The sequence below is a fragment of the Mesoplodon bidens genome (assembly GCF_964165515.1).
Source record: "Mesoplodon bidens genome assembly, chromosome: 17".
Lineage (NCBI taxonomy): Eukaryota > Metazoa > Chordata > Mammalia > Artiodactyla > Ziphiidae > Mesoplodon > Mesoplodon bidens.
This window is the reverse complement of record NC_138174.1, coordinates 6,766,550-6,792,678: the sequence shown is the minus strand read 5'-3', so window position 1 is coordinate 6,792,678 and position 26,129 is coordinate 6,766,550. Positions and strand designations below refer to the sequence as shown.

General features: G+C 51.8%; 1 protein-coding gene and 1 long non-coding RNA gene across 4 annotated transcripts in view; one reads left to right on the top strand and one right to left on the bottom strand.

Moving 5' to 3' along the window:
* Window positions 1-2,522: 2,522 nt before the first annotated feature.
* On the bottom strand, window positions 2,523-9,025 carry LOC308604896. The gene is made up of 3 exons (XR_014013568.1): window positions 8,787-9,025; window positions 8,465-8,678; window positions 2,523-6,415 (listed from the first exon to the last, which is right to left on the bottom strand). It is a non-coding gene; the product is annotated as an uncharacterized lncRNA (long non-coding RNA).
* Window positions 9,026-9,164: 139 nt separating this feature from the next.
* Window positions 9,165-26,129, top strand: part of SLC7A1 (solute carrier family 7 member 1) — a 66,537-nt gene continuing 49,572 nt past the window's right edge. For 2 of the 3 annotated variants that reach the window (XR_014013675.1, XM_081215150.1), the window contains exon 1: window positions 9,165-9,448. The gene's annotated coding sequence lies outside the window, so the exon portion shown is untranslated. The remainder of the gene's footprint in view (window positions 9,449-26,129) is intronic. The other variant, XM_081215151.1, reaches the window with a different exon arrangement.

Below are 26,129 nucleotides of genomic sequence, written 5' to 3'. Positions count from 1 at the left end.
GTGTCTATGCCTAAGAAACAACTGAGAAGACCCTAAGCTCTCAATTCTGGCTGACCTTGAGGGTCTGCAGAAGGAAGAAGTGTAGGCTAATGCAGAGTTGTAAGCTACCTGTGGGAACTTGGCAAGCATGCCCCAACACACACACAGAAGCCCTAGAGAAAGGATGAGAGTCTTATTGATTCAAGACATATAAGGAAATCTTAGTGCAATCATTCACTGAACACTAAGCTAAGTAGCAGAGATTTCAGTGGCTATATATGACAAAGAATACAGACTTTATAAAATTTGTCTAGGAAAGTCACTGAACAAATAAACAGAAAACACCAAGAACAACAACAAAAAACCTTGGGAAGGAGAGAATCTTATTTCTAGGGTGGTCACATTATTTATCTAGAATGTACAGTTTTCAGCAAAAAATCACAAGACATGAAAAAAAACCCCAAACAAACCCAGGAAGAATATCTTTTCACAAGAGAAAAAGCACACAAAAGAAACTGTGCATGAGAAAGGGCACATGTTAGATTTACTAGACGAAGACTTAAAGTCAAGTCATCAATCATGTAGGAAACCATGTTGAAAGAATTAAAGTTTGAGAATGACATCTCACAAAATAGAATATGTCAATAAAGAGATAAATTATTTTTTAAGTGAAAATTCTGGAGTCAAAAAGTATAAAAACTGTAATGAAAACTTCACTAGAGGGGCTCAACAGAAGATTTGAACAGGCAGACAAAACAGCCAATAGACTAATTGAGATTATCCAGTCTGAAGAACAAAAAGAAAAAGAATGAAGAATAATAAACAGAGCCTCAGAAACCTGTGGGACACCATCCAGCATACACCTAAGGGGAGTCCAAGAAAGAAAGAAAAGAAAGGAGAAAAAAGAATATTTGAAGAAACAATGGCCAAAAACTTCCTAAGTGATGAAAAACAATCTGCTCACCAAGGAAGCTCAATGAACTCCAAGTAGATAATTTTAAAGAGATCTATACCAAATACATCATAATCAAATTGCTAAAAAGCCAAAGAAAAGGAGAGACTGCTGAAAGCAGCAAGAGGAAAACAAACTCATCCTGCACAAGGGATCTCAATGAGGTTAACAACTAACTTCTCATTAAAAACCATGGTTGCCAGCAGGCAGTGGGATGACATACTCAAAGTACTAAAAGAAAAACACTGTCAACTAAGATCCTACATCTAGGAAATCTGTCCTTCAAAAATGAAGGAGACAAAAAAATGAGAGGCTTCATCACTATCAGACCTGACCTACAAGAAATACTAAACAGAGTCCTCCAGACTGAAATGATGGGACAAAAACTAAAATCCAAATGAACAATGAAGAACACCAGAGAAGGTCAATACATGGGTTTTACAAAGATAGTATAAATGTGTCTTCATTTGTAGTTTTTTTCTTCTTTTGGATTTAAAGACAACTGTACAAAGCAACAATTATAAAACTATCTTGTTGGGCTTACAGTGTGTAAAGATGTAATTTGTATGACAACAAAAGGATAAAGAAGACGGAGGGAATGGAATATAAAGAAGCAAAAGTTTAGTAGACTATTTAAATTGCTATTAATCCAAACTAGATTGTTCTAAGTTACAATTTCATTTTAATTGCCAGGGCACCCAATAAAAAATCTCAAAAATATATAGTAAAGAAACAATAGATAATTAAAATGGTATGCTGGGAAATTTTATCTAACACAAAAGAAGGCAGTAATGAAGAAATAAAGGGAAAAAGACATGACATAAAGAAAATTTTAAATGACATACAAAAGCCCTAACCTACTAGTAATTATGTTAAATGTAAATGGATTAAACATTCCAATTAAGAAGTAGAAACTGGGAGAATGAATTTTAAAAAAATCCAATTATATGCTGTCTACAAGAGAAGAGCAAGCAATGACACAGAATGGCTATTATCAAAGAAAAGAAACCCTTGTGCACTGTTGGTGGGAATGTAAATTGGTATAGCCACTAAGGAAAGTGGTATGGAGGTTCCTCAAGAAATCAAACATAGAGCTACCATGTGATCCAGTAATTTCACTTCTGGGTATTTATCCAAAGGAAATGAAATCACTATTTCAAAGGCATATGTGCCTCGGAGACACGGCAGATGTGCCTAGAGTGGTCGCTGGAGCTGGATGGTGGTAACACACAAAGAACACATGGTGCAGATGCCTCTAGGATGGGCTGGGGGACATCTGCATGAGCAGGGGAGCGGAATAGAGAGTGGACACCAGTTTCTTTCGTGTCTCCTCACATTCCTTCCCTGTGGGGACTACCTCTCCCTCTATTTCTGTGATACTAGAGGAACTGCCAATCAACCTCCTCTCTGCACTGTCCCCCGGCCCCACAGAGGTGGGTATGTGACCCAGGCTGGCCCACGAGAGAACACCACTCTGCAGGAATCAGGGAGAGGTATGTAAGCTTGGGCATGTGACCCAAGCAGAGCCTATCGTGGTCCTTTTGTAGGACTGAAATGGATGCTGGAAGGGGTTTCCTTCTTCGCTGCACTTCAAAAACCACTGCTTTTACCAATGGAGAGATTTGGCAAAGAATACAGCCATCAGGAAAACTGTGAGATAGAGAGACTGAGATGTATCTTGAAAACCTAGCTCCAGACATACGTACATCTGGCAAATCCTAAACTTTGCAGTTATGTAATAATAAATTTAAAAGATTTCCTAGAGTTGTTTGAAACAGGTATGGATTACCTGCAATTGAGTGATTCTTGACTGACACAGAGAAGTCGTTGTTTCTGTTTTTGACCATTTAAAACTATGGTTGGCTGTGACTTGTGGAAACACGAATCTCCAAGGAAGAAGTCAGGGACAGATTATCCTCGGTCTCCTACTATTTTAGGGAATTGGTTAACAAGAACACAAAGATTTATCTTTGGGAGTATTCAATAAGGTGATGGCTTGATGAGATGATGATAATTAACTAATTATTAACTAATATGATGTGTCCAAGAGTACTTCCTGGACCAGGGCTCGAACCCGTGTCCCCTGCATTGGCAGGCGGATTCTTAACCACTGCGCCACCAGGGAAGTCCCTGTTTGCGTCTTGCACTGAACTTTCCTGCTAGGAGGGTGGGCTGTCAAGGCAACGAGCACAGTGCAGTGACCGAGAACACAGATGGTGGAGACAGAGCCATCTCCGGGCCTCTCGGCAGGTAATCAAGCTCTCCGGGCCTCAGTTTCCTCATCTAAAAAAAAGGGAAATCTAATGAGCTGCTGTAAGAGTTGAGATAAAGCCTGAGAGTCCCCTGTGTGGTGCCTGGCACATCATAGTATGACTCCATAAAGGCTACTGTTCATTATTACTCTAATCATCAATAGTTTTCACCTAATGCGTGCTCCACTGATACAAGGAAATAGCAGAGGAATGACTTTATCAGTGCCTCTTTTATTCTTTGACTCCTAAGAGGCTTAGTAGAGAAAAAGCCACAGGAGCAGTAGTATTTACATATGGCTTTTCACTGTGAACTAACAGCATGCCCCCGACCTGACAAGCTGATAGGAACTTGCCAACAAGCCCATCTGCAAGAGCTTTGTTATAATCCAGAGCACGGGTAGCTGTCACTGAGACTGAAGGTGTTACCTGGAGCAGGCTCTCTCACCCGCTCCACTGTTGACGTTTTACGCCAGATAATTCTTTGTTGTAGGGGTTGCCCCATGCATTGTCGGGTGGTCAGTAGGACCCCTGGCCTCTGCCTGCTAGATGCCAGTTGCGCCCTTCCACAAGCAAAAATGTCTCTCGACGTTGTAAATGGCTTCTGGAAGGCAAAGGTTGCCCCCCTTTGAGAGCCACTGGCCTAGACGAGCCTCTGATTGTCTTGCACCGGATGTTGAATACTGTCTCTTGAGTGAAGAGAGAACGCACCGTCCCAACAGGTAGGGCTGAGAGTCAGCTGGTCAGCACCAGTTCAGCCGAACCATCTCTTATAGTTCATCACCTCTTCTCATTGATCGGTGCCTGTGGCATCTTGGCTGTTCAATATGCTTAATATATTTCCTGCATCATGCTGAGCCTTAGGTGGACGTTTCTTTAAAGAAGTAAAGATGAAAACAGATCTTAGCTGTTCATGTAGCAAAGGCAAAGTTCATTCAAAGAGCATCATGGTGGCCAAAAGTAGTCCCTTGGTAGTTATTCTACCTCAGAGGCTTCCAGCAATGCCCCTGTATAGACTCCTCACTCACTGTTACCTTCCCCACCATCTTTCGCAGTCATAGTGTAGAATGTCATTTTAGACGGCTTGACGTTAATGATGACCACAAGCTACTCACCTACTTCTGGACTTTTGCAGAGCAGGTTTTCAGAGGAGAACCATCTCCTTCACTGCCTCTGTAAATAGAACTACACCACTTGTGATGAGGTATTCTTAGGCTCTGGATTGATGCACGCATACCATGTTTCTCTAGAGGATGGTTTCGGACCTGGGGTCCCAGAGTGCCTGCAGTGGGGATGGCCACCTGTTATTAAAATGAAAGCCATCCAGAAGTGCTGCCACTGGCATCTGGTCTGTGTCCAGAGGAGTCCTCCAGTACGGGATGAGGGGGAGGGAAACCAACAGCTAACTGGAGTACCAATGAATTCAGGACCAAGGGAAAGATGAGGGCTCAATTAGGTTGTGTTACTCCGTAAAATGAGCCCAGGTGCCAAGTAGAATCACACAGCTGCCATAAATAAGCAACAGCGCAATTGTTGCAATGTTGTTAAAACCCTTGGAGTAATGGGCCACCCCTGGTGAGCCTCCTCAGAAAGGCCAGTTGCAATAGAGGCAGGGTTTTGGGCCAGCGCGCTGGGCCAAGGCTCTGAGCGTGAGCAGGGAGTTACGTGTAGTTTATCGTCTGGATCCTGAAGGATCTAATCAGTCTCTAAAAACAAAGCTCTGTGAGGACGTTAAAGGCAGTGCAGAAACAGAGCTGCTGCTGCAGCCCCCCACGTGCTCGTGTCCATCGCCAAGCCTTCCACCTGCAGCCCCTGCCCCTCTCACAGTCCGGGCTCCAGCCAGCTCCTCACAGGGACCTCTGGGTCTGCCCGCCTGGGACCTTCTCCCTCTCACTTCACTTACCTAACACCCTGTTTGCTACCTGCGGGGCTGTAAGGGTGTTAGTTAACTTCTCTGTGCCTCCATTTCACGTTCTCTGAGATGGACAAAATAAGCGTTCTAACTGCAGCAGGTGTGGTGAAGAGTAAACAAGATAACACACGTGAAGGGCTTAGCACAGGGCCTGGCACCTTGCTAGCATGTGGTAAACACCAGCTACTGTGATAAGAATCACTCATCCTTCACGTGTTAGCTTCCTCCAGCAAACCTCTCCTGATGCTCTCACTCAGGTCGTGTGCCCTGTTATGGCTTCACATAGCACATGGTATGGGATACACATGTCATCTTCAGGGACTGCCCAAAAAGTCTTCAAGAAGACACCTCCCAGATTCTTCACGTAGGCCACAAACAAGACCAGCCATGAATAAATCCCCAAATCCCTGGGCACAATTATTGATACAGTGGTAGGCATGGCCCAAAAAGAGCTCTTTGAATAATTGAGGGAGTTGCTATGGAGACTGGGAGAAAGAGGAGCTCTCTTTTTATGAGATCTCATGTACTGAGGTTGACATTTTGCTGGAGTCAACAGGGGCTAAGCCGTCTTTGCCAGTAAGAAAGCCTGCCTGAGGGCTTCCCTGGTGGCTCAGTGGTTGAGAATCTGCCTGCTAATGCAGGGGACACGGGTTTGAGCCCTGGTCTGGGAGGATCCCACATGCTGCGGAGCAACCGGGCCCGTGAGCCACAACTACTGAAGCCCATGCGCCTAGGGCCCATGCTCTGCAACAAGAGCAGCTACCGCAATGAGAAGCCCATGCACTGCAATGAAGAGTCGCCCCCGCTCGCCACAACTAGAGAAAGCCCGCGTGCAGCAACAAAGAGCCAACGCAGCCAAAAATAAAATAAAATAAAATAAAATAAAATAAAAAGATGCAAACACAGAGACCTAATCCCAAGACTGTGAGGTTCCGGCAGCTCAAGGCAGGAAGGGGTGTCTAGGGATATGAACAAAATGTTTAGAGGCCTGAGATATCTTTGAATAAAGGTTACACTTTTGCTTAACCAAGTAGGAACTTCTGGGGTGTTAGGGTGAGCTGAGATCTCATACCTTTTTTAATCCTCATATAGCGAGAAAGCCTTATCTGTAATGAGCATTTCCACATGCAACCACTACCGTGTCTAGGTTTCGCTGAAGCTGGCATATCACCCAAGTGGCACACCTTTCTAGAAATCCAAAGGGGATGGCTTTTGCCAAACTGAGTCCCTGCAGAAATTAGCCAAGCCCCACGAATGATGATCTGTCCGGTGAGCTGTCTCTGGGTGCCATACAGAACCCCGAGATCCACAGGCGGGCCTTTCCTGGTTGAGGGAAATGGAAGAGAATCAGAAACCTGGGCACCAGGGCTGGTGACACTTTCTTCGATTTCATTTCTTCCAACAAGATGGGGGAGCGAGGGACAGTAGGACAGAGGGAAGAGGACGAGCTCGGGGGGACCCTGCACTGTTGATCCCCTCCTTTCACATGGGATGCATGTCTAGCTGGCGCGAGCAGTCCTGCTTTCCCCACTCGCCCCTCTGCGCACGGTGGGAACAGCGGCCTTCCGAAGCGGGGACTCGGAGCTCCTGTCTGTGCAGAGCCAGCGCTGCTTGGGTTGGCAGCGCAGCTACGAAACTGCAGGGTTAGAGACGGGAGGCCGAGGAGAATCTCAAAGGCTTTCCCACCTTCCGCACTGGGCACACGGGCCAAGAGGGAGGAGAGACATTGTCGAAAACACCTCGAGAGCAGCAGATGGCTGAGTCATCAAACGGAGGCATCAGCCTTCTGTGGGGAAGAGCTCTCCCTTTGGTCCTGTGGCCTCAAGGACTACACGGTGTCTCCCTGCTGCCGTGGAACAGGAGCTTTGCTCTGGCGACGCCTGGCTTGTGGCTTTTTCAGCTCCGACAGTCATTCTTTTAAATACGGTTTCTACCATACATTAATTTGCTAAGGCTGCTATGACAAAATAGCACAGACTGGGTGGCTTAAATGTTAGATTTCTTTCCTCACGGTTCTGGGGGCTGGAAGTCAAAGATAAAGGTGTTGGCAGGTTTAGTTTCCTCCGGGGCCTCTCCCTTGGCCTGCAGACGGCCGCATTCTCGCGGTGTCCTCACGTGGCCCTTCCTCTGTGCCCACACACCCCTCGTGTCTCTCTGCATGCCCTAGTCTCCTTTTCTTTTTCTTTTTTTTTTTTTTGGCGGTACACGGGCCTCTCACTGTTGTGGCCTCTCCCGTTGAGGAGCACAGGCTCCGGACGCGCAGGCTCAGCGGCCATGGCTCAGGGGCCCAGCCGCTCCGCAGCGTGTGGGATCTTCCCAGACCGGGGCACGAACCCGTGTCCCCTGCATCGGCAGGCGGACTCTCAACCACTGCGCCACCAGGGAAGCCCTGCCCTAACTTTTTGCTGAGGCTTTGAGCATAATTATTCTTCCCCTGGTTCGCACTGAATCTCTTCTGCCAGGAAATTGCTTGCTTACGGGCCTTGCCATGGAGGGTCTCCTACAGTTTTAGTGAAGTCAGCTGGGTGAGGCTGCTAAACGGAGCACAGTGCTGACAATCGTCTTGGTTGAGTTCTACCTATACACCCATCAGGGCCTGGAACACTTGCTCTCAGAATTTACAGATACTAACTCTATGATCCATCTGCTTGTTGCCCGAGCAGAGCATCTCTACAATCTATTAAATTCTATTTTACTGCCAAGAGTCTTAAAAAAAAAAAAGCCCACAATCATATTTCAAGTACTAAGGGATATTCTGCTAAGAATAAAAGGTTTATAAGCTCCAAACAGAGGTGAAATAGCTTGCGGAAAACCATAAAGGAATGAAATGGTAGAATTCAGATTCAAATCCAGATCAAGTGCAAAGGCAAAGCTGGTGGTCCTTGAATCACACCAGGCTTCCCTCTGTGAAATCCTATGCAGTGTCAGCGGGTTAAGGAGGCTGTGTGGGTTCAGGAAGAGCCGCAGCACAGGAGACCTCCTTAATGCAACGTGAGAGCATCCTTTCACCAATGAACAGGTGAAACTGAAATTTACTGTTTTAAAACAACGTGTATGTAGTCACTGATTATGATGCCAAGCACTCCAAAGTGCCTTGCTGATATTAGCCCATTGCTATGTGTTCACGAAAACGCTTCTGAAGCTAGCACCCTGCAGTTATATGCTTTATAAATTGCTAGTGTAATTCCAAGAGTATCGCGCCCTGTGGCTGACAATGAGGCCCTATCACTGACCAAGGACATTGTGGGGGGAGGGGGGTTGGGTAGGAAGCGTGGAAAGGACTCAAAGGCCGTGGACACCGTGCTATCGTTTTTCCTGTTTTCCTACAAAGTTAGAGAGGAGGCTGGCGGGGTTAATCTATGACCTACTTACCTCTCTCATGTCACAGGTTACTGGATCTCTATAGACTGTGGCTTCTGCTTGGTTCTGGACGCCAAGAGGGAGCCTGTGAGGTGAGCGCGGTGGGACCCGGTGCTAGTTTCTGCCATCTGGGGGAGAGTAGCTCCGGAAGTAGCCGCGATGACAGGCCCGCCGGCCAGGTGCTCATCCTACCGCCAGGGGCACAGGCAGATTCAGGCTTCCGGCCCTTCCGGACAAGGGGCGAGGATACATTATTTGTTGAAAGTAAGGGAACAGCAATAAAAGATTCCAATGACAAAGAAATGAAGATTTATGATAATTAAAAAAAACCAACCTTGAAGTGCCTCCCCAATCTTCTCATTTTGGGGGAGGCAAACTGGCCGCGAGCGCGGGGTCCGCTCGCCGGGGCCCGCGGTAGGGTGGACAGTCCGGCGGCCGCGCCAGCCGGGCCCGCGCGAGGTGCAGCGGGGACCCGAGGATGCAGGCGGGCTCCCACTGCCCGAGGGATGGTCGCACGCGGGCGGGGCGACCACCAGCGCGTCGGCAGGCGCCGCCCACCCACGGGGGAATCCCGGGTTGCGGCGCGGGGCGCGCGAAGACGGCGCGCCCCGCCCCCGCCCCGCCCCCACCGCCGCTCGCTCCCCGAGCCGCCGCCGCGCCGCGCTGCCATTGGTGCCAGGCGGTGACGCGGGCGAGCGGGCCGGACGGCAGGGCGCAGGGGGCGGGCGCAGGGAGCGGGGCGCGGCTGATGAAACCGGCTCCCGTTCCCTCCCGCCCTCAACGCTCCATTCACTCCGCGCGGGCAGGTGTGAGCGGCAGGTCAGCTGCCGGCGGGGCGCGCGGCCGCCCGGCGTCCGTTACCTGAGTCTCCCGCTCCCGCTCCGGCTCCCCGCGCGCCGCGCCTCCGCCCGAGCGTCCGTCAGTCCCGCCGAGCCTCGGTCCATCGTCCGTCAGTCCAGCCGCGGTCTTGCCTGCATCCCGCCGCCCGCCGGCCCGGTGAGTCCCCGGCCTCCGCCGGCGCGAGGGCAGCTGCCCGGGTCTGGGTCACCTTGGGGGGCTGACCCCGGCGGCGCGGGGAGGGGCGCGGAGCCCGCGCGGGGAACCCTGGCATCCTCCGGGTGGGCGCGGGCAGGGCGGACGGGGATGTACGCGGCCGGTGCCCATGCGGCTGTCTCCGCCACGGAGTCCATTTTGGTTCGCTGAAGGCGCGGCGTGGTGCATGATGCAACACCCCGTGAGGAAGCGTGGGCGACCTGGCGCCTCCGGGGTGCCGACCCCCCGCTCCCTGCTGGGCGCCGGGACGCGCGGGTGGTCGCGGGGGCGTGGGGACGGGGAGCGGGCACGGGGCCCGGCAGGCGTCCGGAGACCTTCCCTTACATGGCGTGGAGCGGAGCACGCCGCCCCGCCGCGAGGTCCACGACGTGTTATCGGCCGCGGGTGGGGAGCCCGCCGGGCGGCGGAGGGTGGTCCCGCGGCAGGTGGCCGGCCGAGGACGGCGTCGCGCACCCTCAAGCTGGCCGCGGCGCCCACGTCTCTTCCTCTCTGGAACCCTGCACACTCCCTGGCCCGCCTCCACCTCTCTTCCGGGTCCCCGGAGTTGTTTCGGGGAAGTCCCCCCCGCGGGGGGCTTCCTTGTGACCCTATCTGGCCCGTAGAGGCCGGTGCTCAACGCTTCCAGATGGTTTTGAGCAGGAGGCAGTTCTTCCGGCTTCACCGAGACAACCTATTCTCAATGTGTTCCTTTCTACGTAGTAGGAAACTTCCCGGGCCGGGCGGGTCCCGCAGTCATTCTAAGACCTGTGTGTACACAACAGCAGGGCGCTGTAGTACTACTACCGCGTGCTGTTATAGCTCCTTCCCCTTTTCAGTGGCTGTGAGAACCCGAGAGGAGTGGTGCTTGACTTGTATGATTAGGACAGCCAGACAAGTGCCTTCTGGAAGAAACGGAACACTGCCCAGTACCCGCCCTCAGGCTCTCACGTGTAGAAGTAACCTGGAGTAGGTTTTACTTCAGATTTGTAAACAGAGGAGGGAGTGAGGGTTTCAATCCCAGGTGTATTTCCCTAAATGAGCTCTTAAAAATGTGACCAGGACTGTGTTTTGGCCTCTGGCTGAATTTCCTAATTGTGTTTCATTTGAATTATAATTTGCTTGGGATTTATCTTAACGTTTCTTGCCACTTAGGTTTGGTTCTGATAATAGGAAACCGTGATACCTACAAAAATATCCCCCGATATTTTAGTTGACTCAGTGGAAATTATTATTTTTATATGCACACACCCTTCTGTGATTAAAACAAAAAGGTCTTAAGTCACAGAATAGAAACTTAGGGGACAAAATCAACAATGGATTAAAATAGTTTTTAAAGGTTTAGCCTATTAAGATCATGTTTAATTATTACAGGTAAAATTTAAAGAGTGCCAAAGGGGTTTTGACTAAAGAAACAGGACGAGAATTAATAGAGATCAGAAATGTACTCAGTTGTTTAAATCTGGATTGAACCACATGGGTGCTCTTATGCGTATAATTATTTGCTTTAAAGGAAGAAAGGCTTGAAAGATGAGATTGCTGACCTCGGGGAGCTTGCATTTTAGGACACACATTAATTGTATTGGGTTGAGGCTTCCATTCTTTGAGGAGCTTAAACACATGTTTACTGACTGTTCTAGTCTGTCGTTTCTTGTCAGGCCAGTAAAAATATGTAATTACGTTGGAGGGCCCAGCATTATGTCTTATTAATCCCTTACATTATTAACTATGTATTTGAAGGTATTGGTTTATTAATCCCAGAGAGGAATTTGAAACAGGAATGAGTGTGTCCTTGTCATGGGGAGAAACATTTTCCTCTGACCCTGGAGGTGTCTGGGCCACAGGCATCTTCTGAGATGGCCATCCCTCCACCTGGGGCCGGGTCCTCACTCCAGGTGGGACCTGCGGACGGGCGGGCCCTCACCACTGTCTGCTCCCGTTGCCAGGCAGGCTCTTTCTCTCAGAGAAGCGGGGAGTGCTGGGTGGCTGTCAGGGAGTGGAAGGACCACTTCAGATCCTGGGTGGAGAAGAGATGGGGGACGGGCAGGCGCAGAAGGGGGGAGGCCAGAGCAGAGACGGGTAAGTTAAGTCTGGAAAAAAACCCAAGCCCAGCTTTTTTCTGCACAAGAGAGTGTGTCCATATGTCATTTCTGCGTGAGAGAGAGATGGTGGCAGCTTGCATGGGGTGGACACGGTAGGAACGTGAGCTGGTTGAGTTCTGCTCCGTCTGCAGGCTGGTATCCTTGCTCCGTCTGTGGATTTTAAAGGAAGATTCCATGTGAGGCACGAAAGGCCGGATGAGGTTCCATGCAGAGCAGAGCCCCTGTGCCAGTGAGGTGGGGAAGGCTGAGGAGAGCGTGTCGGGAAGGGCTCGGGAAAAGTCACAACCGGCTTCTTCCAGACGTTTCCATCCTCACGGGCCGGGGCTGAGCCGGAGCTGCCCTGTGGCACCCACGTGCCGCCGCGGCGTTGGGCCTCCCTGATCTCCCCTGCGCCCTCCAGTGGGCATCTTTGCCGTGGGTTTGTCCCGTGGCCCGCTTGGGGACTGCAGCTGTGGGGCGCGCCTGCTTTTTCATTCCTGGCCTTCAGGAGGCCTGCCTGCCAGGGGTTTCTTGGGCCTGAGGCCACTGGCATTGGACCCCAGGCCAAGGTTGTACCTACCCCAAGGTTTTAGGTCTGTTCCAGTCAAAGAGAAGAGTAGCAGCTTTGGTGGCATATTATAGGCCCTGTGGTAACTTCAGTGGCTTCTCTTTCTCCATAATCATGTCCCTACCCCCAACCGCAAAGCAGCTTTGACAGCAACTACCCCTGCACTTGTTCAAAGCGAGTCACAGTTTATCATGGCGGGGGTTAGTGCATTTGCCACCTGTGAATCTGCTAGAAGGACGGGCAGCACGTTGGTAAAAGGATTTGGTGGGCTGTTATCTTCATTTGGCTCTGAAGACATTCCTTCAGATCTTTGGCCTCGGCAGAGCAGCAGCTGAAGCTGTTTGCCTCACCCGTCGGGAGGATTCGCTCACCCAGGGGACACAGGCTGCAGGAGAGACACCTCTGCACGTTGGGATAGATTCTGGCACGAGGTTCCCTCGTCATGCCACACCCGAGTCTTTCATTTGGCTTTTCCTCTGGTTATTGTCATTAGCAGTGGGGACCGCCAGGTGGTAGATTTGGTGGACAAACCACGTCAACTGAGGGTAGAGCTGTGTGGAGTTAGAGGCCAGCTTCAGTGCAGCCTGAGGTCATCGCCCTGAAATGCAGACGCTGCTTCTAGGAGCCGGGGCAGGTGGTCCAGTGCCGGGAACGGCGCCACCCGAGGCGTCTTTGGTGCAGGTTTGCTGCCGTCTCTGTGCAGCCTCCAGAAAGTTCTTTGGGCTGTCCGAACCCTGCAGACGTGCTCTTGCCCTGCCTGTAGCTTGGGGAAGCCCTGCTCTCAGCCTCATAATGACGAAGCCCATAAATATGAAGTGCAGAGTATTCTTTGAAAGAATAAAGGTCAGTCCATGTAGATTCTTTCACAAAGTAAATTCCATTGCCAGCCTTCTCTTCTGATGAAGGCAACCAGAAATCAAACTCCGTTCAGCCTTCAAAGGCTACCAAGAGGTGGACTTGTACTGAGGAGGGAGAATGTCCTTCGTCTGGTAGGACAGCGTGTGTTTCCACGTCGTCTCCCTTTTCCCTGAGTCACCTTTTCCCTCTGGAGGCAGTTGTTTCTGAAACATTCTGTCTTCCTGCCGTAGTGCTTTCTTCAGAAGACCCATGCAGATAATGTCCTTGCCTGTGAGAACAGCCAAGTACTTTGCCACGTGCGTAGTAGTGGGTCCTGATTCTCCGCACGTGCTGGGCGCGCAGGGAGCCCCACGTTGCGGAGACCCGCTCGCCGTGCCGACTCCGGGCAGCCCCCTGCTCTCCCCGACGGGCCACGCACTGCGGGGCCGAAGGAGGTGCCGTGGGCCTCCGCCCGCCCCGGAGTGGGCTCCGCCTACAGGATCAGTGCTTTTTCTAAGATATTTCTCGGAGCCACGTTTGAATCCTTTTCCATATTGCCTGCATAATAATTGGCTTCTAGTGCCTACCTTACAGGATTGAGAGGATTTAAATGAGGCAATAATCCGAGTTACGCACTTAACACAGCTTCTGGCGCGTACCAGGTGCTTCGTATAAATGTTCGCTGTTTTACTGGAAACAAAGCACAGTTCTTTGATTTTGCCGAGGAGAAGAAGAAAATCTGTAACAACTTTATGTGCCCTCCCATTTTGCCAAGGTGTCAAACGGTCGTCCCTTCTCCTTGGAGCTGTGTCTGCCTCGCAGTGGGTGGGTGGCACCGGGGTGTTGGGGAGGCCAGTCCCCGCAGGTCTCAGATCCACAGCCTTGGGCTTGTCCCCTCCTCACGCCTCTGGGAAGCAGAGCTCACGGTCCCATCCTCAGGGGTGGCCGCCTGCGTGTGTCTGTGTGCACGTGCGTGTGAGTGTGTGCCCTCGTCCATCCTGACCCCAGACACTTGGTCCAAATTACCCTGAGCGCTTTGGGTTTAAAAACTGGGGCCAAGTCTGTTTCCCACCTTTTTTCTTCCCTTCCTCTGAGGGCCGAGGTAGATGCCCCAGTGCGTGGGCGTGGGATGGGGGCCCCATCACGGGGGCAGCGGCGAGGGGAAGGGAGCAGACGTCTCACCGGCGTTTCATCCCACTGTTGTCACCGTCGTCTTCCTGCCCATGAAGATGCTCGGGGTGACCTTTTAAGGTCGGCTTGGAAATGCTCTCTTCCTCTGTATCTTCTTATCTGCCTACCAAGTACCATCAACCAAAGTCTCTCTTACACCAAATAGGAAGGAAGGGAGAGGCCCTGGGGCTGAGTGAGATCCAGACTGCCAGCCCTCGTGAGTGCTCACCGTGGGGCTCGGCACTTGCTTTGTTGTCATTTAATCCTCACAGCCACCCCCTGAGGTTGGTCCTGCCGTTTGGCTGATGGGGCGATGGAGGCCCTGAGACGTGACCCAAGTGGCCGAGGGGCACAGGGGTGGGTCGTGAGTGGCGGAGCTAGGATTTGCACCTGGGGCCTGGCTCCAGGGCCCTGACACCGAGCGAGCTTCGGGCTGTGGGCGTCAGCCTGTGCCTGGGGCTCCGGCCGCTCGCTCTGGGGACCGTGGTCGGGCACGCGTGTGCGCGGGGCCGCGCCAGGCCCTGAGATTGGCACGCGGACCTGGAGGTGCCGGGCTGCCCCGCGCCTCTTGGTTCCAAGTAAGTCCTGGAGGCGCGGGAGCCGCTGTGGCACCGCTGGGCGGCAGCCTGCTGTGTTCCTCTAGCTGCCCCGGGTCTTCTGAGCAAAGATCTTTCCTCTCTGAGCCCTGGGCTCCGGGCGCAGCTGGAGCTCTGGGGGCCTTGACACAGCTGTGCCGGGGTGTGACAGAGGCTGGGCTGCCTTCCTCCTGGGTCGGAGCCGGCTGGATGAGAGGCTTCCTGCCCGGGACATGGGAGCCCCGCCTCACGGATCTCTATCGGTGTCCCTGGTCCCCCTCCTCCGCCGCTGGGGGGAGGGCCCTGTGCAGGGGGTCGTCTGGTTCGTGGGGAAAAGTGGCTCCCTTCTCGGTTCTCCCTCCTTCTCAAGGCCAGTGGCAGTAGCCGTTCTCCCAGGATCTTCACTTTGCTGACTTCTGTAGTGTCGGGAGGTGGGGAGGGGGTCTCCTTCCTTGGAAGGTGCTTCCTTGACGCCCTCAGGAAGCCGGGGCTGGGGGCTGTCCGAGCCAGGGTAGCAGCAGGCGGACTGTACGCTGGCAGGGCCCCCGTGGCTGTGGCCCCGTGGGGAGGCCGTGGGTGCTGGCAGGTGGAGTGGGGAAACGCGTGCCCGCCCCTTCCTGCCTCTCTCCTTTCTTCCTTTGCTCTTTCAACTTTTTGTGGATAGCATTTCAGGCTTAAAGAGAAGTTGCAGGGGTTACAAGGAGCGCCTCAATTTTCTCAGATTCACCGGTTGTTTACATTTCATTCCTTCTTTCTGTTTATCTGTCAGTCAGTTAATCTATCTACACACACGGATGCATTTTTTCCTGAACCACTTGAGAATAAGTCGAAGACATCATGTCCTTTTATTTACCCTGGCATGCTTCAGTGTGTTTCCTAAGAATAAGGACATTCTCTTACGTGACCACAGTACGACATCAAAATCAGGAAATTATACATTTGTGACATCATCAAGTCCACAGTCCATATTCAACTTCCAGTTGTCCAAATAATGTCCTTTACATATGCATGTAGGTAGTTGGTTTTTTGTTTTTCGTTTTCTTGGGGGTTTTTTTGTTTGTTTGTTTTCAGGAGAGGCTCTTTCAATGGAACTGTGGTCTAATTTTCTACCTTATAAGCCTCTTTAAGAAAAAAAATGTTCCTAAAAGTTAGAATGTGTATTGTGAAAAATTTGGAAACTACAGAAAAGTAAAAGAAAGAGAAAATAAACAGCATCCATAATTCCGGCAGAGAGGCTGAGCGCCCAGCCAGGGTAGAGAGCTTGCAGGAAGGTGCTTGGTCAGAAGACTTCAGCTCAGGGTGACGTGGTCCCGCAGACCTGCACCCCGAACACGCAGGGCGGGGGCCCGGGGCAAGGCCTTGGGCTGCCGGGGCAGCAGGCGCCCTGTCTGGAGCGGATGCCTTTCATGCCCCTGCCCACCACCTGGCCGGTTGCCCACCTGAGCAGGCAAACATAACCCCCTCGGGGTGGGGAAGGGTGGAGATGATTATTAAATACCCAGAACTTGTTCAAGCCTTGAAAAGAAACGTTGCAGGCCCTCTCTTGCCTGCTGTGTAGCCCTGGCTTCCCAGACTAAGCAGAGGGTAGGGATGGGCAGGGGCCCTGATGGGGAGGAATGGTCCTGGCCTCTTGGCCTGTAGCTTGCTGTTATTTCATAGGGTTGTTGAGCCTCCCGGCCGCTACGAGCGGGTCAGGGGAGTGATAAGAGGAGAAATTCTAAATGGTGAATTGTGTTCTTTGCTAGCCCAGAAGTTCCTGGGGGAAGGTTCCAGACTGTTGGGTGAGGTGTGGATCTTGCTTCTTTCTGTGTTTCGTTTATCAAAGCCGCCCCCTTTGTCATCGCCAGCAGTACCCCCGAGACTCCGCTCCTTCCCCGGCCCTGGAAGGGGCCCTTGCTGGGTGGGGCTGGTTTCTGGAAGGGTTTCGTTCTTAGAACCCAAGCTCCCCGTGGTTCGTACCTCAGTTTCCCTGAGCTGTGAAACCTACACTGTGTGTGAACAGGGCCTCTGAAAGCCATGATCAAAAGCCCCAAGTATTTTTCTATGTTTGTTTTCTCTTCTCCCACACCAGACCCTCTCCTTGAAGGAGGTGGCCTGGAGAGGGACTGCAGTGGGCAGCCGCCCAGACTCTGCACACCCCGCTGGGGCCACGGAACTCCTAACCTGGACGGGCCAGCACCGGAGGCTGCTCTTCAAAGAAACCCTTTGAAGTGCAAACATTTCCTTTCCTGAAAAGAAGGGAAATTGAAATGAAAACGTATTGTTCTGTGCAGACAATGTTCTCTTGGATCAAAGAGGGAGTGGGGCTTATAAAAAAGGGAGATTCACAAGTTAGGCCTTAACGTGGCACACGGGGAAGCCGTGACCGTGTACGTGTCCACTGCCCGGGGTCCGTGATCGGTAAGGTTGTATCTTCCCTTTTTTTCCCCTTTAAGGTCCTAAATCTGGATCTAACATGCCGTGTTTAACTGTGTCTCTCTCTCTCGTTTGTGTTTTTGTCCTGTGGTCAGCATTTAGAACTGTCCTTTGGTAAATTATGACACCATCCACGATGGAATATCACGTAGCCAATACAAGTGATGTTTTCAAGGAACATTTGATCTTAAGGGAAAAACTTTACTGTTAAAAGTGAAAAAAATCTGGACGCAATTTTCCATAATCAGTGTTCTCTTAATGTGATACATGTATTTGTACATAAAGAAAACACTTAAAATCAGGCTCTGTTTTGTTCACTGCTAGGTGTGTAGCACCTGAACTAGTGCTCAGCAAATATTCGTTGTATGAATTATTTTTATAATTAGTGAAACAGCAGTATAGTTTAAAGGGGGGTATCTTTGAGCTGAGTCGTAACATTTTGGCAAGTGGAAAGAACAGTAAATTATTTCGAATTTCTGTTGTAATTCTGTCCTGGCGTCTCGACTTGGGGTTTATTTTGGAGGGTTTTGGCTACAAACGTGTACCACATTTTGTACTTTGATACACATCACCCTGTGAACGAGGGACTGTGACGTTTCTACTTGTGGAGTAATCGGGTCTTGTTGAAATTAGGGTATTGGGGTAAGTTTTTCCTGGGTTGGCTACTAGGCTCCTTCCCAGATGGGGTAAGGAGACAACTTCTCAGGTGCTCTGTGGCTGATGTACCATTTCACCGGCTTGACCTGTCCTGCTGTTGAGAATTTTGCCTGATTTGCCCGGGGAAGGTTTCTCATCTTCTAGTATCAGTACTACCAAGATACACTGGTAGGCCGTACATCGTCCTATTTCTGATTCAGACGGTTCTTTAGTAACACAGCGTCTCAGGTTGGCTTTGAGGATGGCCCTGGTCTCAGTGATTGCGTGTCACAGCCGCCCGTGCTTCCGCCTGGTGAGATCGTCTCGTTCCTCCTTCAGAAGGACACAGGCACTTAGGTTTCAGAGCCCGACGTGCACAGGGTTCTGGAAGTCCCTTGGGGAGGCTTCCTTCGGGCCGGGGTAGGGCTGCTGGGGCCCACACCCCGCTTCTCCCGAGGGCGGCGGCTGTCAGCTTCTTTGGCTGCAGTCTACGCGAGGAAATAAACTGAAACGGTGCTCAGGTGCACACACGGGGAAGTACATATTTATATACAGATTGAAGTGAAACTTCCCACCAAACAGTGCTCATTCTCGTATTTGCGCTGCACTCTGGTCATTTTTACTCTTTTCCATTGCATCGCGAAAAATCCTGGTGGCGACCTGCAGTTTGCAAACACTGCTGGGCGTGGACGTGCTGGCCTCCATGCCCACCCTCCCCTCCTCCGTGGTGTCCTGAGTTTTACACTCACTGGACTAGGGCCTGGGAGGAATTCTCTGTCCACATCGATTTAGACAAAGACAGTCAGAGGGTAGAGGTTGTTGCTTTTTGTGGTGATTTAAGGGTTTCTAACCGAAGTGGACATTATTATCTATGATGATTCCCCAGAAGGCAAATAGGGACACAAGGCAAGACCTGTGTGAATTCCCAGTGTGGCTTGCTGCTGATGCAAACCCGGGTAACTCTGTCCTAAGCTGACCTCACACGCTGGTGTTTTGAAGGTGGCCTGGTCAGGCTGTGTGTTTTTGTTTTCAGGGGTGGCGCAAACATTTGTTAATTTCAGCACTTTGACCTTTTTTCGGGTGTGTTTACTTTTTTCAGTGTGATTTGAGGAAGCGTCCACCTGAAAGGTGAGCCTTCTCTTTCAGAGTCGAGGATTTGTAGGAAGAAGAGGGAGAACAGTCACTCTTACAGAAATATTGATATTTAGACTCTGAGGTCTGATGGATTAAATTGAACGGGGCGTTGAGATTATAATATTAGCAATAGCAATTGTACCCTTAAACGGTTCTTCTTGAAAAGGTTGAATGCGTTTTGTTCTCTTTTTTGAGAAGCGTTTGATTTTTTTTTTTTTGCTTAGAAAACTAATATTCTTTAACTAATAAGTCTTTGTATATGATTCCTAGAACAATTGTAAATCAAGGGAATTGATTCTCTGGAACAAAAGCACAGTGACAACAGAACTAGAACAAGTTAAATCACCTAGTTTATTGAAACAGTGTACAAATATCTGGCCTTGTTTCTTGTAACTTCTTTTATTTACTGTGCTTCTCAGTAAGTTTATTGTAAGAATTCAGAGTGCCTAATTTGTAGTCTTTTAAAAATCCATTTATAAATTACAAATATTACCACTGTTGTTAGTATTTGAGAAGAATCCTCATGAACTTGATTTTATGCTGTTATATATGTTAATATGATGTGAAATATTATTATGAATGTTTATTCATAATATAATATAATACAATATATATATTATATATATAACATAATATAATATTATGATATTATATAATAATATAATATTATGTGAAATAATAGGGGATTATCTGCAATTGTAATTGTATAACATGTCCCCCGTAAGTCTATAACCTCCAATTCTTAGCAGCAAGTTTGGTTTTTAAAGGAAATCTTCTGTTGGAAGACCTTTCTTTCTCCCTAGAGGGCCATCTTGGGAGGCATTAGGCAACAGTATTCATGAATTCTTGGAGTAATCCACACTGAACTGGGAATAAGGTCTTGCTAGCCTCAGAATTTGATGCAATCAGAATTTGGAAAGTACCAGCTATAACTTGCGCCAGGATTCAGGCCTAGTTACTGAGAGGCTCTCAGGTCTGTGGTCTGATGAGTCACGGCAAGGGCTCTGCTACCTTGAATTCCTCAGGCTTCCCTGCAGCTCCTGGCTGCCTGTTCACTGTCCTGCCTTGAGCAACCGCAAGGCAGCTCTTGCTGCATCTCCCTGGAGAGCCGCCCCCCCCCCCACCGCCCCGTTACTGGGAGATTCGCAGCCTCTTCAGGGGGCTGCTGGCTCTGACCCGAGCCCTCACAGGGTGTCTCTTTCCAGCAAGGTGTGTGGCACTGGCAGCAGGGATAGAGGCAGAAGGGCCCTCCCTCCCGTCCAACGCTGCGTGGGAGCGGGCAGCGCTGTCCCCAGCTCACGAGGGCCGACTCTGTTCTCCCAGCCCCTCCCCCTGCGCTGCACTGCCCCCAGCCAGCAGGACTTTATCATGCGCGTGGCCTGAGGGCCACAGCCCTGCTCGTCTCGACCTCGCCTTAGTACCTGGACCTACAGATGCAAACTGTGCACTAATAAATATAAAACTGTAAACCGAGGGGCAAGACTAACCATGGCTGGGAAGGTAGCGCACAAAGCAGGAGCCGCTTCCACGGCACTGCGCGCACTGCTCTCCGTGACGACGGCTCCCCCACCATCCGCACCTGAAACGCGCAGAGGCAGGGTGGAGACGAGGAGTGCATTCTGCCTGAGGATGTGAGTTCAACCTGCATGATGTCCTAGCGCCTTTCACATCCTAAAGTCAGACCTCAGGCGTCTGACCCATCTCACAGGCTCACAGGTGCTGCGCACAGATCCCCTCTGGGCGTTTCGCCGACCTGCAGATCTGTTTCCGAAGGTCTGGGGCAGAGTTTCCAACCAGCTCCTGGGTTCTCTGGGAGTAGCCGGCATCTGTCAAACCACTGGCAACTGGGCCTCGTCAAGGAGACCTCAGCCGCTGTTGGACCGCAAGCCCCTTGAGGCCAGGCTCCTGGACCCACCAGTGCCTGGTGTTGAGTAGATGCTCAAAAGGTGCCTTTTCAGGAACCCAAGCACTTGCGGTCCCCGGGCCCTTGGGGTGGGAGGGGCGTGGGGCGCATTCATCTCTGAGCAGCCTGGTTATCTGTTTGCCACCAACTGCAGATAGGGCGTGGAAACTCAGGCTGCAGGGGCCAAGGCGATAGGAATAGCTTACGTGGAAGGAGGCACCAGAACTCGGCAGCTCCCGTCTCACGAGTCCGTGTGTGGGAACACCTGCAGCTCCCAGCCTCAGTTTCCCCATTTGGAAAATGGGGAGAGCTACAGTCCCTATGCTGTAGGCTGTGCTGATGATTAGATACGTAAAATGAGTTTAGAACGTTGCCTGGTGTTCAGTAACCGTGAGCTCTAGTTAGGGTTGGTGTGTAAAGGGTTAAGCCTTAGCCTCTGGAGGTTTCTGCCCTGTGAAGAGCCCACCTCAGAGGTGGTGACTGCTGTAATGGAGCAGGTGTGAATTAGCTGCAGAGGCTTCAGAGACTGCGGGGTGGTGGAAGGGGCTAAGGAGAGGTTGCTACTTGTTCTCTCTTGGTCAGGAAGTTCTTAATGGAAGAGGGGGTGTCAGGACCTTTAATTAAAGGGGAGCCGTGTGGAGGGAGGGGGCCTGGGGGTGCCAGGGTTCCCTGCTTCCAAGACCCTAGACCAGGATGCCGCTTTGTGATGGAGGGTGTGGGTTTGGGCGGACTTGCAGGTGTTAAACCCCTTGCAGTTTCCTTCCGTTTGCTTCTGAGGAGGTTTCAGAACGGTCGGGTGCTCAGGGGTGGGTCCATCCTCCTCCCGCAGCCCAGAGGCCCCAGAGGTGTGGCCTCGGCCCCTGACCTTTGAATAGTCAGGGGACGCATGCCTGCCTACTGCACGTTTTTGCCTTGGGAAGTGTAAGGATGACCGCAAAGCAGATCAGTGTCTCAGAAAGCTTTGAAGTGGTCCTGTTCCCTCCTGTTTCACTGCACATGCTGTGGAGACGCCCAGAAGTTGGCCAGAACTGCTTGATCTAAATGTTCCTTGTCACAGGGGAAATAATGAGGGAAGAGGTGGTGGGAACGGAGTATTACTGCACTCAGTCGTACTTCATGTTTATTTTTGCTGTGTTATCTGGCTCATTCATTCATATGCTCATGGGAAGGCTCTCTGTTAAGTAGAATATGGAAACATCATTTATGTTTTTCTTTAAGATCTGGGATTTGTGATCACTTCTGTAAAAGCCGTGAGCCAAGGCCGGACGTTCTTGGAGGGCTGTGCACGGCGGTGGGGACGGTGGGGGCTGAGGGGGCGGGGCGGGGCCTGACCCTGTCCTTGACTCTGCGGCCTTTGGTAGTGTCGGCGTTTTGCATCCTGCATGTGTTGCTTTATGAAATCCCACCACGGCGTTGTTTCTTGGGGAAAATCAGATTTAATTCATGGCGTCTCGTGCAGAGTGTCTTATAATCAATCACCTTTCGTACATTTTTCAGTCTCTAGAGACTTGCACGTTATCTGTCTCTCCAGGTGGCAGGACGAGCGGTGTGTTACGTGGGGGAGACCTTGTGGTCGGGCCGTGAGGAGTCCCTCAGCTTTTCCGCGCTCGTCACCTTGGCAGAGGGGAAGGCCGTCAGCCGAACGGGATTAGTCTTGATAGCTCAGCAAGCGGCCAGCGGGGAAGTTGAGACGTGTGTGTGTGTGTGAAGGTGCGGGGAACGTCTGTAAAGGAGAAGGTAGTGCCGTCCAGCCCAGGAGACGTGTTCCCCGCCTGCCTGTGGGTCGTCTCGAGGTGACAAGGGGTGACTTTCGGAAGAGGGCTGCGGTCCCTCCCAGCTCGTGAATGAGCTGGGAGTCAGGCATGGTGGCGTCAGGGGAGCCAGGCTGGATGGACGGGGGCTAGAGCTGGAGTCCTTTGTCCCCTGGTGCCCAGCCCTGAGGTCCCCCTGTGGATTCACCACCCCCTCGCCAACAAGTGCCCCAGGTAGGCCCCCCTTGTGCCCCCCGTTAGACTGGCCTGGAAGTCCAGAGACCGCCTTGCTGTCAGCCGAGCCTCGGACCGAGTGACCCTGGGCGGGTCCGAGCCCTCAGGGCCACGCTTTCTGCTTTTGGATTCCGAAGAGATGGCACTAGGATACTCGCTTTGGGGTTTCCAGCCCTAAGCAGGAAGTGGTGACATTCTGTGATTATGGAGCAGCTTGGTGTCCAGACTCTAAGAATGGATGTTGAGTAGGAACAGTAAAGGTCCGGGGTAGTAGAAACCAGAAGCTCCGGTGTTAGGACGCTGACAGAGATTTTGACTGAGAAGTGTCACTTGGCCTGTATGAGCCCAGAAATGTCGAGTGGCGTGACCTGTTGGAACCAGAGGGAGAGGAGTGGCTGTTATAAACAAAAAGCACCTGGTCGCGGGCCTCCACGTGGTCCATCAGATCCGCACCCCCGCCCAGGAGCCCTCCAGAAGAGCCCAGGCTGGTCAGAGCAGTGCGTTTCCTCAGCGCATCTCTGGAAGGAGCGAGCAGCAGCCTTGGACCAAGGATTTCACCGTCTGATGCAACACTGCCAGCCGCTTACCCGTAGTCCCGGGCAAGGACTTCCTAGCAGGGGCAGCCGGGTGCTGATGTGTGGTGTGTGTGGGGCGTCTCCTGCGGGTTTTGGAATGTCGGGATAGGCCATGAGAAGTTTCATTTCCAAACTATCTCACCAGAGAGGAAGCTTGAGAGAGGTTATCTTTCAAAAGGATTAGGCGGCCATACACACCAAAATATATACAGGCGCCATCAAAGGAAAAAGAAAGCAAGCTTGCCTGTGTTAACCCACCCAGCTTGAGTATGGATGGAGCCACGTCAGCAGCAGAGCCCAGCTGAAGCTCTGGGCCTGTGATTCTAGAAAGAGCTCTCTTTCACTGGAAACATTTCTTTCGGAAAATCCTTCTCAGGGTCCTTGTTTCTGCTGCTTCCCTGCCTCTTCCAAGAGACATACTTCTCGGCAGTGGAATAAAGACAAAGGTGGTCTCGAGAGAACGGAGGCTCCCTGCCTGCCACCGGGCCCTGCAGGCAGAGAAAAGGGCAAACGTGGCTCTTTAAGGTTCGCTGCTTTCGACAGGCTGAGACAGGGAGCCGATGCGGGCGATACTGAAGGGTCACTGCTTTTCTAGCATGGGTGGGTCCTCAGGGTGCCCTGTCTTCCAGGAAGAAATAGCAGACCAGAGCGGATGTCCCAGACTTGGGTTTCTCTCTGCATCCAGGCATCCTTCGCTGCATCTGGGGTGGACCAGCCTGGAGACAGACCCTGAGACACCCGTCGCCTTTCCTGGGCCTCAATTTCAAGGAGCCCCTTAAGGAAGGGCGTTCTGCCCAAGGTCCTTTGGATTTGCCTTAGTGGACAGGATCGGAGATGACACAGCTTTCCTATTTAGATATGCAGGTGTGTGTATATAAAAGTAACCTGCCCTTGTATCGGGCAGTGCACACTCAGCTGTGCCACCGAGTTCACGTAAGGGTCAACGGCAGACAAAGGATGGCAAACGGTCAGATCTGCAAAAAAGACTTCGATTGTACAGCCACGATTCAGATGTCTTAAATATCTGCTCTCTGGACAGAAATCCGATAAGGGTTGTATTACAGGAGAGGGGAAGTTTCTAGTCTGCAAATCCCAGTGAAGGCTTGGCTTTTGTTTGGGGATGGAGGAGAGCTCAGCTCGTACAAGGGCCAAGTGGAAGGTTTGGGGACCACCCCCCCGCCCAGTCTGGCAGCACCAGCAGAAAGAGATGCGACCCGAGTTTGAAACTCCTGCAGACCACGGCGTGGCAAGCCGCGGATTTCCCCACCAGCCCTGGCGGTCAGCTTGGCCCTTGTCAGGACGTTCAACTCCCTCAGCATAAAGAAAAAGCACGTAGTGCTTCCCGCAGCTGGTCACTGACAGAACCGGAGAAGCAGAGGCGGAAAAGGGAAGTGGACGCACGAAGGATCGCATTCTCCCCGGCTGGCCGGCACGTGGCGCTGGGGTTTATCACGGACCTTTGGAGATGCTATCGTGGGATATGCCCATGTACAAAGTTTGCTTTGTGAGCTTCTCCAAAGACAAGACTCTCGGCCAGAGTAGACCAGGTTTGACCAAGATATCATTTCTTCTGTTCTTGGCTGTCTTGAGTCTGGACTGTGTGGCATTTCAGAGGAGCAGGGCGAGCTTGGTGCCCAAGACGCCCATCTGCGTCGTCTTGTTTACGCTCTGCGGTCCTTGTGAAGTGAGACACAACCCAGGATGGGCACAGCCTTCTCGTCTGAATTAGGAGCCCCCTCTTGGCACCGAATTCTGGAGGACTGCTCTGCCCTCTCTCCAGGGCACTCTCCCTCCCGTCCACTCCCCTGCAGCCAGTGCCCCGTCCTCACTTCCCTGGCCATCCCGTGTCCCCCTCAGCCTCTCCCACCCGGTGGGGCGCGTTTGGCTCGCGGGGGCCGGTTGAGCGCGGTGCCGTGCTCCTGCAGACCCTGACCCACTTGGGTGGGAGGACGGTGTCAGGGCCAACAGGACGCCGCCAGGAGCAAAGTCGGCCACAGAGAAGGTGGCACGGAGGAGAGGCGCCCGGCGAGGGCGCCTTCAGCCCCGTCTGACTGTCAAGGTAGGTCACCGTGCCTTAGCCACGTCAGACCCCAGTGGCGGCAGACTGCATCATGTAGGGAATTGAAGTTGAATTCTAGAATTGGCCGTGCGTTTCTCTGTGGAGGGTTTGTAAAGGTTCATATTGGCATTGAAATGTAGGTAATGCAGAAAGAAAATCAGCAGTGGGGACGACCAGCCATGACGAGGGCTCCTCTCACCTGGGCTGCCTGGATGGGAAGCGGGAGGACCAGGTGTCAGACAGACCTGGGTTCCAGCCCAGGGGCCCGCGTCCTTCAGGTGGGCGCCGCCCGCTGGGCCGTCTGGGGCCCGAGGGGGAGTGGCCGACCAGGGCCCTCAGCCCGGGGCTGCACTCAGCGCTTGGCCAGTGGGTGTTCCTTCCCCTTGTCTGTACTTTTCCTTCTTCCGTTGACTTTTAATGTCGATAGACACGGCACGTTTGTCGTCTGGAAAGACCACAGTGCCCTAATCTGACAGGGGTCCTCAGCGGAACAGGTAAGGCCATCGGCACAGGAGCAGCAGGTGACCCGGAACACCTCCCTTCGAAGTCTGACATTCCCCAGCCCCACGAAGTACTGTAGGTCTGATTTGAGATTGGTACTGTTGGTGTCAGCCTTTAGGGAGAATTGGGTCCCAAGAAACCAAAGATATGATGCAGTGACCAGCCCCCAGTGTTAGGACTGTGTCAGTAGAGTAACTGTCTCCCTGCTG